General features: G+C 42.9%; 1 protein-coding gene across 2 annotated transcripts in view; it reads right to left on the reverse strand.

Moving 5' to 3' along the window:
* The window catches only part of LOC143361776 (zwei Ig domain protein zig-8), a 134278-nt gene that overhangs the window by 71205 nt on the left and 45486 nt on the right, over nt 1-17587 (reverse strand). For both annotated transcript variants that reach the window (XM_076801407.1, XM_076801408.1), the window contains exon 2: nt 14953-15164. The gene's annotated coding sequence lies outside the window, so the exon portion shown is untranslated. The remainder of the gene's footprint in view (nt 1-14952; nt 15165-17587) is intronic.

The raw sequence follows: 17587 nt of genomic DNA on the forward strand, positions 1-17587 counted from the left end.
CGCAAACGCCTCGATGATAAACGTCGCGGAGTTATCCCCACCACCGCGGGATGTACCCCGCGAGGGCACACAAAGCTCGATACTCCCCGGTAAACATAGCAGGGCTCGGGTATGTCTCCTGGACGATATATGACGCTGGCAACGCGTCGTTGACATATATCGAGAATTCACTGTACCGCGAATTTACAATTATTACCTTTTAAATTATACTTTCTTCCCCTTATAACACTTTGACTGCCAAACTAGAAACCTAAAAAATTCCATAATATCGAAGTAAGTTATTGAATGAAATAAAAATTGAAAAAAATTATGGTATTGAGTAGTCCTCCAACTTACTCGCATTTTACAGATCGCAATCAAATTTGGCACGAGGAGTATATTAACGTAAAAATTCATTTTGAAATCCGGACGAATAATTCCGTCACCCACATATGGTTGATATGGCAGTCAAAGTACCGATGTTCAGCTTTAAAAATTTCCTCGCGCACGCAATCAATGTTTCTTCCCCTTAAAAGGTTAGGTGAAATACAAATGGGTTCCATATGAATTGATAACTTCGCTTGTGAGAGAGTGAAGGACGCAGAATTTCCTAAGGCAGCATGTGTTTGCTTTCTCGGTTTGAGAGAAAGAGTTTCCCGCATAAAATCATGACGCACGATGAAAATCAGTCGCACATGACAACGCGAAACGAAGAAAATCACGGTTTAGCCCCGGAGTACCCTTCACGTGCACAGGTGAAATACCCGTGCATAGACAAGAAGGAAAATAGAGTTTGGTGGCGAGATATGGAAACGCAGCGTGCTAGAATAAATATTGGAAAGGGGCTGCGAATTATGCGAGGCTGGAAGGTGAATGTAAGAACGTATGCTGCTGAAATGTAGACTTCGAGGCGCAAGGTGCGAAAGTCGAAAACGTAGTCGGTTGCAGGAGAAAAGCAAAAGAAGTAACAACATGTCTGAGAGAAGTAGAGAATAAAGAAACGAATAAAAAATGTGAATAATAGCGCGGGCGAAAGCATGTGTGGATGGGTGAACGGGGGGAGATTGGATATAAAATTTTACATGTTGCAAGTGCAATTGTCTTTCGGGCTTGCACGTATATGCGGATGTAAAGCAGCAACAGAATTAATTTTTATCCACGAATTTATTATCCACGAAATTCAAAATATTGAAAAAAAAATATAATATAATTTTAATTTTTGTGAGAGGGAGTTTTCGTAGAAATATTTGTTCTTTTTTTAACACTAGGTTTACGGGACCAAAAATGACGGGTTCTATAATAGTATTTTTAATTTAAAATTACTGAGATTCTAAGGATGCATGCATGAGAAATTATTCAGCAAATTTTATTTCTCTGGGTATGCGTTGTTTTAAAAATATTTCTAAAAATGTGGGTAGCGCGTTCTCGTGATTTTGATAAAGTAATGCAAAATGGTCACTTATGCTAGACACTTATGTTAAGTGCCACTTAACACTAAACCTGCCACGGTCAAAATGACTCTATTTTCCTCAATTATTGAAATTATAAAAACGTTTTCATAGGAAACTATTGAATTGTACAAAGTTTAAGTAAATTCAATCCCCTCCCTCCTATAAGGCGTTTCACTTTTAAATGTTTTGTGTTTGGTAGGTTTAGTGTTAAATTTGTTGATTTTGCCCAATTTTACTGTGCGACGCGGTGGAAGGGTTAACTAAAAGAAACAAGAATTTAATTTTCATTAAATAAAGCAGAATGAAACGAGTGGTTAACGACCTGTAAACCGTAAACCGTGATTGGACGCTAAACAAATATAAAAATAGCGGGGCAGCGTACTAAATATCGAGGAGTACACTCGATCGTCAATTTCTCATAAACCGTTCGGAGGCTCTCCCGTGTGATGCACCCGACGAAAATATTTCAGCGATACATGCAGCATGCATGTATGCGCTTTATGCCGCAACGGCAAGCCTCGGTAGCTTTATCTGCTTTCCGGATCGTTTGGTGAACAGGCCATTTTCGTTCGCTTCGGAGCCGAGGGTAGGGGTGGGGGGTGGGGGTTTAAAGAGCCGCGACACGTGAACAAACTTGCGGGGCGCGAGGCACGAGCGGAATTCGTGTAAGCGATAATCCGCGGGCGAAACTTCTTCGGTGTCGGTGTGCACACCGTGATTCCGGAAACGTCTTGCGAGCTATGCAACGCGAAAACGAGACCGACTTCCGTTCGGCGGCGAAATTTTCGCCGACACACTTTTTCATCTCAACTCTAACCGGGACACAGTGTCGAGCGGCCCGCGGAGAAAAAGAAAGAAGAAAACGCGAGAAAAGACAAGAAAAGACAGGGAAAAGAAAACGAGGAAAAGTCGAGCGAAGACACTCGGCGAGAGCGACGTGCTGCGGCTTCGAATTTCGGTGGTCGTTCGATAAAAGCACGCTTTCGGGGCTCTAGACGCTCTTACGCGCGGAACGGCCACTTAGCGAGCCGACTGCGTGCTCGCGCGTTTCTTTCCTCGTCAACTCGTCATTCTAATCACATGTACGCTGAGTTGTGTAAACGTTTGTATGTTATTTAACACTTTTGCGCGTTCTCGGAAGGGTCTTTGACACGTTAACTGCCACGTCAGTCACGTATGACTGATAGTGATGTTTGACTAGGTTTAGAAATTCATTTTTATTGTGACATATCCAGATAAACCGAATTTTATTAGGATCTTTAAAATTCAGAAGGGTTAAGACAACAGCATCGCCTATAATACATTTTAAATTTCTAGTTTCGGTTTTCGTTAATTAAATTACACTGATTTTGTGAGAATCTCTGGGATTGATTTTTGGCACTTGACGTGTTAATAATCTTTTTGAACTTTGAAGGATTTTGGAATGTTAATCTGGACGTTTTTTTATGTGTGCATTATTGGTGCGCACTGACTGGGTGTGTACTTTCTTTTTTTAAGAAGACATTAATCTCTATTATTTTCTGCACGCTTAATTTTTTTTTTATTAACACGGCGACTGCCACGCGAATTTTGTGCGTTTCGCACCAGTTTCGACGATTTCATTCATAAAAGCAATCACAGCGTTATTAATAACAATGATCACTTCCTTCATAACGTATTTATTTACCTTAGACGATAATCTAAATGATTTTAGTATTAATAAATTGATTAGAATTAAATTATTCAGCGGCATCAGTTTTAAGAAACTCTATAGCGTCCATTGGGTCACGTGGAAAAGAAATTTTGATGAAATCGAGAAAAAAATATTAAAGGATTAACTTTCCCCAATTCTTTTATGTGGGCCTGTACTAAAAAATTCATAAATGCGTCTTACAGATACGTGTCAGCGAATATTTCGTAGTTGAGTGAACATGCATAATCTTCCTGGATATATTTGAATATTTTAACGATGTTCGAGAAGGTTGTGGACGTTTAAATTTTTTGATTAATAATACAAACTAGAGGTTGGTTCGAACGTCGCGGTAACGTATCGTATGGGGTTACCGTAAAGCACGTCTCGTTAATTTAAAAAGACCGTCGGAAGGTGTCGATTGGCACGGGCTCTCCCGTTTCAAAATCCGGAGCTAACTAGCTTGATTACGTTGCACACTTCATCGTTGTTATCTCGCCGAGCTTCTTCTGGCCCGTCCAAAACCGAAGATAGAAGAAACGCGGACTATATATCTCAGGAACACGATCTCGAAGCTTTCATCGTTAAATCGGCTAACAACCGTTAAATGAAATATTCGATGCGACCAACACTAATCTTTCGGAACAGCGTTGCAATAATTAGATAGTCTGTACAATACCTCGTCCAGCGTTATTTTCATTATACAGGCTGTCCCAAAAATATGTATAGTGAATTCTCGATACTTGTCAACAACACGGGTCTGGCCAGTGTCATGAATCGTCCAGGAGACATGCCTGAGCTGTGTTATGTTTACACTATTCGGCGTCCGAGGCCTCTCGAGCTTCGCGGCCCCTCACGGAGTATCCCCCGCGGTAGTGGGGATAATTCCGCGACGTTTATCGTCCAGGCCTTGGCGACATATATAGAGAAATCTCTGTACTTCCTTGAAAGGGATGATTCCTGAGGTGAAGTCACTTTTTCCTTTCCTTCTGCGTTAAGGAGTTATGAACGAAAATCGTGGCAGAAGCAATGAAAGCAAAATTTCAAAAATTTCCTTACATTTATATAGAATCTATGATCAATTAAACAATTCTCCCCGAATCAGGAAATTTTCTTCTACTACCTGTTAGACTCATCTAAATTGTCCTGTAATGATTGCAGTTTCCTTTTTGTTTGCGACTGAAAATCCGTTTTGGTGCACGGAACGAGTGGCTGGGCGTGGGGAGTCGATGGAGCCTAATTTGCAGCGCGTTTCAGAAAGTGAAACGAACGTGAAGGTTCTTCTGCAAATAAGAGTCGCAAACAATTAACCTCCAACTCGGAAAATCCGCGGCACGCTTCGAAAGCGTTTCTTGCGCTTTCCGCGCCTGATTCGAGACGTTCGAAAGAGAAACGTTCTCCGGAAGGCCTGAAGGAAGTAATTGAATTTTCATCGTATCCGCAGCGAACTCTGTGCAAGCCGAAATCCAAACGTTGCGCGCGAGGAACCGCGCGGGCCGCTCTAAACAGTTTCGCCAAGTTAAATCCCGGCCTCGCCTGAACGCGGCGCGTTGCGGCGCCGAGTCCGCTTTGAGGCGATCGTGATTCGCGAAACAAGTAAATTTACCGAATAACATTAACGGTTATCCCGGGCCAAGAGCCGCGCCGGTCCACCGGTTCACCGATGAATCCGATTTAAGGCGGCACGGCGGCGATTTAATCGGATTCGACACTTACAAAGAACGAATTCTGTCGGCGCACGGTTGCGCAATTCACCCTGGGAACACGAGCAACGCGCAGCTGCTGGACTAATGAAATTCATCGCGCGACGGATTTCTGTTTTACGAGACGGTAAAATTCTTACTGCCGGCCACCAGCCTCCATGCATCCCGAAGAAACCGCGGATGCTCGAGGCTGCACTCGCGCGCGATTTAATGCACCGCACACTCGACCATTACACGACCGCTGCATCGTGCAACGAATGCGCGCGAACCGACCCTCATAACTATGCTCGCTATGCTTTAAATAATCTTGCCACAGCTGATTGGCGATGGGCAAACGCGTCTCTAAAAAATATTCGAATGACAAGCGATTTCTACTTTTAAACTTTAAAATTAAAAATTTAGTTTAAAGGCAGCGTGTGTGCCTTATAACTAGACTGCGGATCTTTATGCAAAATAAAAAATATTTGCATTGATTGCAAAAATTTCTTACTTCTTTTAACACTTTGAGCGCCAAACTAGAAACCCCAAAAATTCCATAAAATCAAAGTTAGTTAAATTGCAAAAAATTAAATGTACGATACTGAGTAATCCTCCAACTTTCTTGCATGTTACAGATCCTAATTAACTTTAGTACAATGAATATATCAACGTAAAAATTCATTTTAAAACCTGCACAAATAATTCCGTCAGCCACATGTGGCTGACGTGGCGTTCAACGTGTTAATTGTTTTAGTAAGCTAAAACCAATACGCTGGTGTCCTTAAATCTTTTTAATATGTCCACTGTTTTAAATTGTGCCTACCCATTTTTGTCATAAATGCATAAAATCCGCAGTCTACTTATAACGTACACTGCGAAGGCCTAACGCGACCATTTTTCTTTCTCATAAAAATAAATTTGAACTATTTTGGCAGAATTAGTCCATTCAATTTAGAATTTAATAAAATATATTACATGCGTATCTAGATGATAATTCGTATATTGAAATTAAATTTATATTTAAGTGTTCAAGTGGTTTTCGGATCCACCGTGTCCGACCATAAACAGATGCACGCCTGTCAAGGTGAGAACGTTCGTGCGACCGCATTGGGAGCGCCTAATAAAAACTGAAATACGCTCGAGACGCGCGTGACCGTGGTCTCACACTGAAAAATCTGGTAGCCCGAGCGAGCATCGATTCACGAGAGATCGTCCGGCATCGCATGATCATAAACGCGCGCCGCTCGCATCGGTACGATCGCGATCGCGAGGCTCACGCGATCGAAAACCCAGTCGGGGCCCTCCTTCGACCTACGGAGATCGCTATCGCATAGCGAGTGTGAGTATGTCACGGACTAGCTCCGACGGACAGTGGAGGTTCGAAACGTGGTCGATGCACGACCTGGTTTTCCTGCATTCGAGATTTAAGTCGGTAATTCTATGCGGGAATGAAATTCGGCGGATAGTACATAACGACGACAGCGTGCTCGCGATGCATAAAGTTTGATTGAATTTTAAGAGGCCGCTGAAATTACCCGGGACCTCCCAGCGTTCGGTTTGCGAGCGGGATTAATAGTCGATCGGGAGAGAGTCTCCTTGATCGTTCCGATTAGCAAACCAGGAAAAAATATCGAACTTGTTGAACGATATATAGGAATTAATCCAATGCGCTATGCTGGACCATGGCTTCCCTTGATTTTCCTTTCTGCGTCTTCGAATATTCTGTGCTCGAACACAGTGTTCATATCAAGGCACGCCAATTAATATTCGGACACTCTTAGAAAGACGATTACAGTGTTTACTCTATATATGTCCCAAACGCCTAGTCGATAAAAGTCACGGAACTATCCCCACTGCAGCGAGGTATACTCCGTGAGGGGCCAAGAACCGAGGCCTACAAGCTTCGCTATCCTTGTCAAAGAATAGTATCTCCTTGCCGATATATGTCCCTGGATAGATCCGAGTTTTTGACATATATCGAGTAAATACTGTACTGATTTCATATTGGACTATATACCACTTGGATTCTCTTTGAGAAGTTAGGACAATTAGTTTGGCACGTGACGTGGGAAAATTTCGAGAAAAATTGCAGAGAAAATACTGGAGGTCTTTTATAACCTCTTTATATGCACCTAAAATTTTTTAAATACTGTAATTTTTTCATATTGGACTATATACGACTTGGATTCTCTTTGAGAAGTTAGGACAATTAGTTTACCATGTGAGGTGGGAAAATTTTGAGAAAAATTGCAGAGAAAATACTGGAGGTCTTTTACAACCTTTTTATATGTACCTAAAATTTTTTAAATACTGTAATTTTTTCATAATAGACTACATACGACTTGGATTCTCTTTGAGAAGTTAGGACAATTAGTTTACCATGTGAGGTGGGAGAATTTTGAGAAAAATTGCAGAGAAAATACTGGAGGTCTTTCACAACCTTTTTATATGTACCTAAAATTTTTTAAATACTGTAATTTTTTCATATTGGACTATATACGACTTGGATTCTCTTTGAGAAGTTAGAACTATTAGTTTACCACGTGACTTGGGAAAGTAATTTTGACAAAATTGCAGAGAAAATACTGGAGGTCTTTTACAACCTTTTCATATGCACCTAAAATTTTTAAAATACTGTACTGATTTCATATTGGACTATATACGACTTGGATTCTCTTTGAGAAGTTAGAACTATTAGTTTACCACGTGACTTGGGAAAGTAATTTTGACAAAATTGCAGAGAAAATACTGGAGGTCTTTTACAACCTTTTCATATGCACCTAAAATTTTTAAAATACTGTACTGATTTCATATTGGACTACATACGACTTGGATTCTCTTTGAGAAGTTAGAACAATTAGTTTACCATGTGAGGCGGAAAAATTGTGAGAAAAATTGCAGAGAAAATACTGGAGGTTTTTTACAACTTTTTTATGTGCGCCTAAAATTTCAGAAATACGTTTTGTGGATCTGTGTCGATTCTGAAAATTTCATCAATGTCGGTTGAGTAACTTTAAACTTTTTTACAACAAGAATCATAGTTTTATACACAGTGTACGATTTCAGCAGTGACTCACACTGTAACATGCAACTCCGGGAGACCATGCGGAAGGTGCCTGAAAGTGACTCGCGTTCAATAGTACATGCGAAGCGCATCCAACTCACAGAACACAGAGTCCAGTCCACGGTCGGAGTTATATTTAACTTACGCAACCTCTTGACCAAACACAATACTAGCGAGATATACTCACGTGGCGTTCAATGTGTTGGAAACCCGAAATCAATATTACAACAGTTTCGAGGCTCTGTAAAGGGTACATAATTAAGGGCGGGATGCCTTTAATTAGCTATTCAACATTCGCTGCAAATATTTCCCTTCCAAATTATTTCTTTAATGAGAGTACACAGTGTGCACAGAGAGCGGGCGTGCGCGCTCAGCGTTCGTGCAGCCACACTCTCGTGGCGGCCATTTGCTTTAGTGCAAATCATATTTTACATTCCGAATGACTCGTAGCCTCCTGGAAAGTTTGCACCTTCGTTTACAAAGTGCAAGTAATGTTCCGGTTAATTCTAAGAATTCAAGGTCGTTTATGTTTATTGTCTTTTGAGCTGACGCTTCCGTGGCGGACAACTTGAATATCAGCGGTGTAAACAACCGTTGAAGGTCATCGTGTAGTATACGAATGAATCTTTGCCTTGACACACGTTCTCATATGATATAAAAAACAAATAGATGACATATGCCGTCGAAAAAATTGAAGGTCACCTTCAATTTTTCGGGTTCGGGACGGGTTCTCGAAAATTTCGAGATTCTCGAAATAATCGGGATTCCCTAAAGGGAAATCGAAATTTTCGGGAATCTCAAAATTCTCGGGTACCCGCACACCCCTAGCCATTACAAATAAAATAGCGCGAACTCAAAAATATTACACACGCCATCACGTTGCTCGGAAAAGACATATATTATTTTTTTCTCTATCATTTTTTTCTAATGTTTATTATTTCCAAGAAAACCACTGAACACTACTTGCACATGGCCGCCGACTGTAGTCGCGAAACAACAGGCAGCACGGAAAATTACGTCTGCCTCCGCTAATTCCTTCTTCGCGAAAGAAAAAACCTGGCAGTGAGAGAGTTCGCGGGGTGGGGGTGGGGGGATGGAACGGTAACGAATCGCGAGCGTTTTTCTGACCGCGTGGGTGCAACGCGCGGCGGTTCCGTAGCGGCCTAATTCCTCGCTCGCACTTGTTACCCACGGCAAATTTACATTTCAAAACCGCGCGCGCGGCTCGAGCGCCCTGCAAATGCACGTCGAAAATTGACGTTGTGCAACGGGCGGCCGTCGATTGAACTTCTCCGGCGAGAATTATTACCGACGCGGCCCGCGAGCTTATTTTTATGGAGCGTTGCGCTCATTTAACCCGCAATTGCCCGCATTCCCCCCTATCCGGCCACGTTCCGCACACACACAAGCAAAAGCCGCAGTCAGCCGACCGACTCCCGTCACACACAAACGGAAAACTCTTATGAGCACTCGCCGGATCGGGAGAATAGTTTATTATACGGAGTGTTCTTCGATCGAGCTGCGCTCAATGGAGCCGAGTCTATTTTGATGTTGAACCGCTCAACGACGGGACACTCGAATAAAAACCACTAGAAGCGAAACAGAAGTACATACAGTGATTTCTCTATATATGTCGCCCAGGCATGGATGATAAATGTCGCGGAACTATCCCCACTACCGCGGGGTATATGTCCTCGTGGTCGTATATATATGATGAAGTACATACAGTGATTTCTCTATATATGTCGCCCAGGCCTGGATGATAAATGTCGCGGAACTATCCCCACTACCGCGGGGTATATGTCCTCGTGGTCGTATATATATGATGAAGTACATACAGTGATTTCTCTATATATGTCGCCCAGGCCTGGATGATAAATGTCGCGGAACTATCCCCACTACCGCGGGGTATATGTCCTCGTGGTCGTATATATATGATGAAGTACATACAGTGATTTCTCTATATATGTCGCCCAGGCCTGGATGATAAATGTCGCGGAACTATCCCCACTACCGCGGGGTATATGTCCTCGTGGTCGTATATGTATGATGAAGTACATACAGCGATTTCTCTATATATGTCGCCCAGGCCTGGATGATAAATGTCGCGGAACTGTCCCTACTACCGCGGGGTATATGTCCTCGTGGTCGTATATATATGATGAAGTACATACAGCGATTTCTCTATATATGTCGCCCAGGCCTGGATGATAAATGTCGCGGAACTATCCCCACTACCGCGGGGTATATGTCCTCGTGGTCGTATATGTATGATGAAGTACATACAGCGATTTCTCTATATATGTCGCCCAGGCCTGGATGATAAATGTCGCGGAACTATCCCCACTACCGCGGGGTATATGTCCTCGTGGTCGTATATGTATGATGAAGTACATACAGTTGATTTCTCTGTATATGTCGCCCAGGCCTGGATGATAAATGTCGCGGAACTATCCCCACTACCGCGGGGTATATGTCCTCGTCGCGAGGTATGTCTCCTGGGTGATACATGTCGCTGGCAAGACCCGTGTTGTTCACTTATATCGAGAATCCACTGTATATCGAGCATTGTGTGGAAACGAACATGTCTTCTATTTTCTTGGTTCAACCCGTCGCACCAGGATTGTGAAGCGTTGCACGTTTTCCTAAAAATTCCGTAAACATTTATTAACACCGACGCGTGACTCTGTATGTTTCACACAGACATTGATAATTATTATCAGTTACTTGATAAACAAGTTTACACCTTACACTATAATTTAGGTCAGTTCAGAGTACATAAATTGATACTCACCCCCACCAATTTTAAGACAATACTGTTCAACCCTTAAGTGAACTATCGTGGCCGTTGCGGCCCCGCTCGAATTTACCCTAATAATTATTTAACGTGTAAATATAAACTTAAATTATTTAAATTATTTAAATTATTACAAATTACGGTAAAAATTTGTATTAATCTTCCATTACGTCTACCAGGTTGAAGGGTCAAAGAAACGGATTAATCTTAAGTTGATCCCTGCTTCGTGCAATTGCAAATTTCAACGTTTTATTCGTCGATACCTGCACTTATCGGGTGGTATTGCAGTGCACGGGAACGAGGTGTTTCGAAGGCCGAAACTCTGGCCAGTCTATCAAACCTGATCCAACTTCCCGTCCCGCATGATCAACGAAGACAGTCCCCATTCCGCTTTCCAATAATTCCTGGTAATTCAATGATCCTGGCGAGTTCAATACCTCCGGCTGCCTTTGTTCTCCATCAAGGAAATAAATCATGCTACAGGGCTGACTTTATCGCCTTGGCAAAGCCTGTGTGCCTAGCTAATCGACCGGTCAGCCTCGAATCAGAATGGAGGAGCTGCGACGGTGCGCGTCCGGCCGACTGGACAGGAGGACACCGTGAGCGTAGTACAACCGACAATGAAAGGGCCGACGTGTTTTATTGCACCGCTGATACGCGAAAACGGGGGACCGGCCTGTCGGCGATCGCGAGTTAGTACAATGCCCATCTCCCCATACCGTAATTAATCATCGCTTCCTCGACGAGTCCACGCACTACGTTCCTTAACGTACCCCGTACCTGTCTGCGTCTGTTCCGGCTAGCTACAAGTTCCTCTAGCTAACAATGGGACCAGATTTAATGCGTCTGCTCTCCAGAGTATCAATCAAACTGACGCTTCATTCTTGCGGACACTGGCTGATCCGGGACTTAATTGAGAAATTAGTCTCCTCTTCGGACACACGCCTCACTTCTCTGTTTACTCCATATATGTCCCAAATGCCTAGCTGATAAAGAACTATCCCCACTCGGTCGCCGATGCAAGGTCGCGTGGATCGAAGAATAGTATCTCCTGGCCGATATATGTCCGTGGCTAGACCCGTGTTTTTGACACTTATCGAGTAAACACTGTACAAATATTCCTCGTCCACGAGAAGATGGCACAGAAGAACTTGAAGGTATCTACACCCCCTGATATCCCTACTTCGTGTTACAAATACAATCTATTCTCGATATATGTCGTAAATATCTAGTCGATAAAAGTCCCAGAAGTATCCCCACTGCCACGGGGTATACCCCATGGGGAGCCACGAACCGAGGCCTCTAGAGCTTCGCTGTCCTTATCAAAGAATACTATCTCCTAGCCGATATATGTCCGTGGCTAGACTCGTGTTTTTGACATATATCGTGTAAATACTGTACAAGTATTCCTAGTCCACGAGAAGATGGCACAGAGGAACTTTTAAATATCTACACCCTCTGACATCCCTACTTCGCGTTACAAGTACAGTCTTTTCTTGATATATGTCGCATATGCCTAGCCGATAAAAGTCCCAGGACTATCCCCACTGCCGCAGGATATGCCCCGTGAGGTGCCAAGGAGAAAGAGCTTGTCCCCGAGGACGAAAGGTCGCGGGGATCAAAGAATAATATCTCCTAGCCGATATATGTCCGTGGCTAGACCCGTGTTTTTGACATAAATCGTGTAAATACTGTACAAGTATTCCTCGTCCACGAGAAGATAGCACAGAGGAACTTGTAGGTATCTACACGCCCTCATATCACTACTTCGCGTTACAAGTACAGTCTTTTCTCGATATATGTCGCAAATGCGTAGCCGATAAAAGTCCCAGAACTATCCCCACTGTCGCAGGGTATACCACGTGAAGGGCCATGAACCGAGGCCCCTAGAGCTTCGCTGTGCTTTTCTACATTCGGCGTGGATCAAAGAATATCCTGGCCGATATATATCCCTGGAATAGTATCTCCTGGCCGATATATGTCCCTGACTAGACCCGTGTTTTGGACATATATCGAGTAAACACTGTACTATTGTTCCTGCACTGTTTTCCACAAATGCATTGTCTGTTCTTTCAAATCCCAGTGTAAGATTGAAACAGTATGAATTTATAAATTATTGTACACGGCGAATATTAGGGGTAGCTCTTCGTAGAACATTCTAAAAATGAAAGATTTTCGAATGAATTCCAGGAGATTATTTATCGAAATCCGTGCTGCGGGCTACTGAAAGCCCCATGACGGGCTGGTGACATGAGTATGCAGAGCGTATAGAGAGAAAATTGGATAAGACTGAGCGAAGATTCTTATCGTAATCGAGACTCGTGGAAGCACGTGAGATTCCTTCCTCACCGTCTGCTCCAATCGCGTTCTTTATTTTCAATTAGCTAGCAGGAAGAAGCTTGGAAACTGGATCTAATATAGAGCGGAAGGATTTCGACTGCAACGTCGATTCCCATCAGGCTGGAACCGGAACAATCCCGAAATTCCAAGGTAAACGTAATACCGGCGTGATTAATAGTTCCCGCGTATCCCGTCGAAAATTGCTCTTTGATTAATCGAGTTCTGAAATTGCTTTACACGACGCGGCGGCCCCCTGACCCTACTCCCCCGGACCGGTTCGATAAAAATCACTGAATAAAATCGACAACGTTATTGCGACTCACCGAGAGAGGGAGAGAGAGAGAGAGAGAGAGAGAGAGAGAGAGAGAGCTCCACGGCACGAGATTTTTCGCGTATACGAATTTTTGCCGCGACACGCTCCTCGCCTAAGTTCTAAGCGTCCCCGGTAAATGACATTTTCTTTTTCTTCTCTATTACAGAGCCCCCGGTGTCCCGGACCTTCGAGATTCCGGTCAAATCCTCCAGCTTTATCCGTTCCCTTCACGACTCGTTTTCCTCCCCTCGCCCCCACCCCCGCTCCACCCCGTCCGGTTCCCTTTTTGTCAGACCATTTCACCGAGCTATCGAAAAAACGATCTGCCAGCATCCACAATTTCAAGACGGATCTCTTCTCGTCGGACTCGAAATGAAACGGGTGGGAATCGGAATTCTTATTACCGTTCGTTTCCTCGACCCCCGCGCCCCGTTATATCTTCTCCGCTCCAACACGATAAGAGGGAATCCCGTCGAATTCCTTGCTTCCCCCGCCAGTTGTAAATTTGAATGCGGTCGAGAGAACTAGCCTCCTCGATCGATTATACTTACTCGCGTTTTAATATCCCCACCACGCCGGCTTCTATCCTCGAATTTTGAAATTTCTTTGCAGCACCTCACAGAATGGTTGCAATCAATTAAAAAATCATCTGTGCGAAATGATTCATTTGTATACTCACGAAGTCGATTTTTCTCGATTACTGTGCTTACTCGATATATGTCCAAAACACGGGTCTACGCAGGGACATGTATCGTCCACTATTTTGATCCACACCTAACGTTTAAAAGGACAGTAAAGCTCTAGAGGCCTCGGTTCATGGCCTCTCGCGGGATATACAGTTTTGGGACTTTTATCAGCTAGACATTTCCGACATATATAGAGTAAACACTGTGTCTCCTAGATTATATCAAGTAATGTTGTCAGTCAAAACTTATAGATTTATACAGGATGCATCTTTTACGTTGTATTAATTTTTTCGTACGACGGACGGTTTTTGGAATAAAGGGAAAACTAAAATTTTGTGTTGCCAATTCTGATAAATGAAGTGTACTTTGATTATAAGTGTATTTTTATTATCAATAAATGCGAGAAAATGTGTCTTAAAAGCGACAGAAATTGGTTACGATATTTTCTTGTTGACACCCGCGATTTTGCACTCTTGTTAGCGTCCCATTTTAACCCCCGTCATCAACAAATTCAATAGTACATACTCCTCTGCGTCCCTGAGCGGAAATTTCTGTTGGAACCTTTGATGTTCGCGTTTTCAAATTGGGTGACCCCGACTTTTCCACAGAGGAAGTCTTTTATTTGAAAATTGCTTAAAAAGCAGTTTGTAAGCGCCACAATTTCTATACGAGCTTTCCGGAGTAAAAAATTAAATCAGGCCATGGATAGTTAACTCCACTTTTATGTTCTGAACACACTTCTAAGTATTAAAGGAAACTTGTTAAAAAAAAAAAGTATCAATCCTCACAGTTTCAAAAAAATGTAAGTAATAATTAAACACGTTTGTTTTAGACTGCGAAAAAATACTTTGCGATTAAAGTTATTTCCTTCTGCATGCAATCAGTAAAAATCCACAACTTCATTAACCAAAATGAGAAAAGTAATTAAAGGTGACAGAATTAGAGGTAAAGCACGACGTATATTCTCTTACCTGCTCGAAACCACTGTTCTTTCTTCGCCTACGAGGCAGCACCGTTGTCACATCGAGTTATCTAATTAGGTCGAAGAGGATTGTTCCGGTTCCTTTTCGGCATCTCACTGTATGTATTCCTTGAGCTGCGCGACGTTACAGAGGGAACATTTCTCTTTCAGTGTTGAACATGTGGAGGGCTCAGAAGCCAATCAGTGTAAGCCCAATTTTCTCTGAAAATGACAATACGTATTCTGTATTCTATGAGCTCTTAAATACAAATTACAGAAATACCTCACATTCTGTAACATCATTAAATACAAAATGGTGTTCGTCAACTGATTTAACTCTGTATTCGATAGAAGTACAGCGATTTCTCTATATATGTCGTCAAGACCTGGATTATAAACGTCGCGGAATTATCCCCACTACCGTGGGGTAGGGGTCACGACGTTCGAGAGACCTTGAACACTCAAAAGTGTAAACATAACACTGCTCGGGTACGTCTCCTGGACGATAAATGACGCTGGCCGTTTTGTTGACATATATCGAGAGTACACTGTACTCAGTATGTTACACAGTCATTCGTAATAATGTCTGGACACTCTTAAAAAGGAATAACTTTTTAATATCGGACCATACGACCTGCATTTGTTATTGAGAAATTGAAATAAAAAATCGTTCGTGCGAATATCTAAAAAAGCCCAGCGACGGTAGCATGCATAGGAAAATTTGTTCAAAATGATGACCTTGACAACATATTTCAAGGTCATAGAAATTCGTGAGGAATCGCTAATCTGCATAGCTACATAATCTGCTTACCACTAATTCTATTCTAATTTCTCATTTCTTAATTAAAAAGTTATCGTTTTTTAAGGAGAATCTGAATGTTATTGCGAGTGACTGTACTTCAATTAGAGAAGCATTCGACGCTGCCCTTCATCACTGGCCGCGATTTTTTTCGCCGCGATGAAAATCCCAGTGAGCGAGTGCAGTGAAGAGAAAAAGAAAAAAACGAACGATTTTATAAATTTCCAAGAGCGCAAAGCGGTCAGCGATTCGCTTATCGCTGCGTGGATCAGTTAATTACACGACGAACTCGCAACCCGCAATACCTCGAACGATAATAAGCCGTGAGAATGATAACGTCGGCTCTGATTTTCGTTGAACCACTCATACATTATCGTTCGTCGAACTGCACGGGAAATCAACCGGCATTAATTATTAGAGAGAGATTCGCTCGCATATTTTCCAATACGTACACCGGCAACTCCCTTATCGTCCGAGGTGTTCACTATCAAGCGCGTGCGCACGCGGATCACACGGGGATACGCAATTAATGATACCGAGATTCGTTCCTGCTGAATGTTTCCCGTCGACCGCGTGAAATCGCCCCGGGAAGAATATCGAATTCATTGGCACGTCGCTGGGGAACAACCGAATGAAAATTGCCCACCCGGTGTATACCGGCTCCAAAAAGTACTGGCATATTAAGTGCCAAACAATCTTTGCGCCATTCACATAAACGTCGAAAATAAATGACGTATTGTACGCTGAGTACGTACCAACATGGCGACCCGTCAAAAACTACTGTATAACTTTTGAACGAGTGAACTCCGCGTTTTAAAAATTGCATTTTTGAAGTTTTCTCGTCAAAATCTATATGATTACATAAAAAAAAGTACGACATATTTGGTCTCCGAAGCTGAAGTTTCGGGAGTAAATGCTTCGGGAGCTTCAAAATGAGTTCAAATTTCTTATTGTTGTATTTTGTTCCACGGAATTGTCATAGTTCAATTCTCACAATTTCAAGTACTTTTCGTATCCACTGTAGATTCTCCGAAATGACAACTGTACAAATATGTTTGAACGTAATATGCGTATGTCAGGAATTTCATAAGGGACATTCGCACACACGATTTAACCAATTTCTCTCTGCCTGTCGGTTCGGGAAAGAAGATGAGCCTCGAGTCAGGAGAAAGAAACTCGTCACGAATGGAAGCACGGAATCGTAGGCTAGCAAGCCAGAAATAAATCTCCCCGGGCTGGAAATATGACCGGCCAGATATTGAGATCTAACGGACGAAGGGAGGAGGTTTTACGAGACAGCGGGACCCATCACTCAGGAAAGAGGATCGCGCCGCGATAATATCGTAATGCTTGGCGTGTGCGATGACCGCGGGGGGAGCACGACACAAAGTTGAAACGATATCTACAGTGGCCGAAATGTCTACAAAGTCATGTCTTCGTTCTCATAGATATTTTTAATATATTTTTCCATTTTTCTTTGCTTTGTCACAGAACTGCTAAACGTGTTTATTAGCGGGCAAGGGTGCCCGCCGATGCCCGTGGGCTCAGCTACGGGCAAGTGACTTAGCGGAGTGGGGGTAGACCATAGCACAGCCGTAGCTGACCACGTAGCTGTGACCTTGCGTTTTGTGACAAGACATACTGCATTGCCCGCAGGGGCGTGGCTTCGTGCCCGCCGGTCTGCGTATGCCCGGGGCAAGATGATCGCTGCCCGTACGGGCACACGCTGAACAGCTTTATCGTATCTGGTCTTGTATTTACTCTGTTGACGCTCGGATGAAATATTTCCCAAAATACAATTGTCTTGATTTATACCAGAAATGGTAATTCGATAAATGGTATAACA

Source organism: Halictus rubicundus, chromosome 15, assembly GCF_050948215.1.
Source record: "Halictus rubicundus isolate RS-2024b chromosome 15, iyHalRubi1_principal, whole genome shotgun sequence".
Lineage (NCBI taxonomy): Eukaryota > Metazoa > Arthropoda > Insecta > Hymenoptera > Halictidae > Halictus > Halictus rubicundus.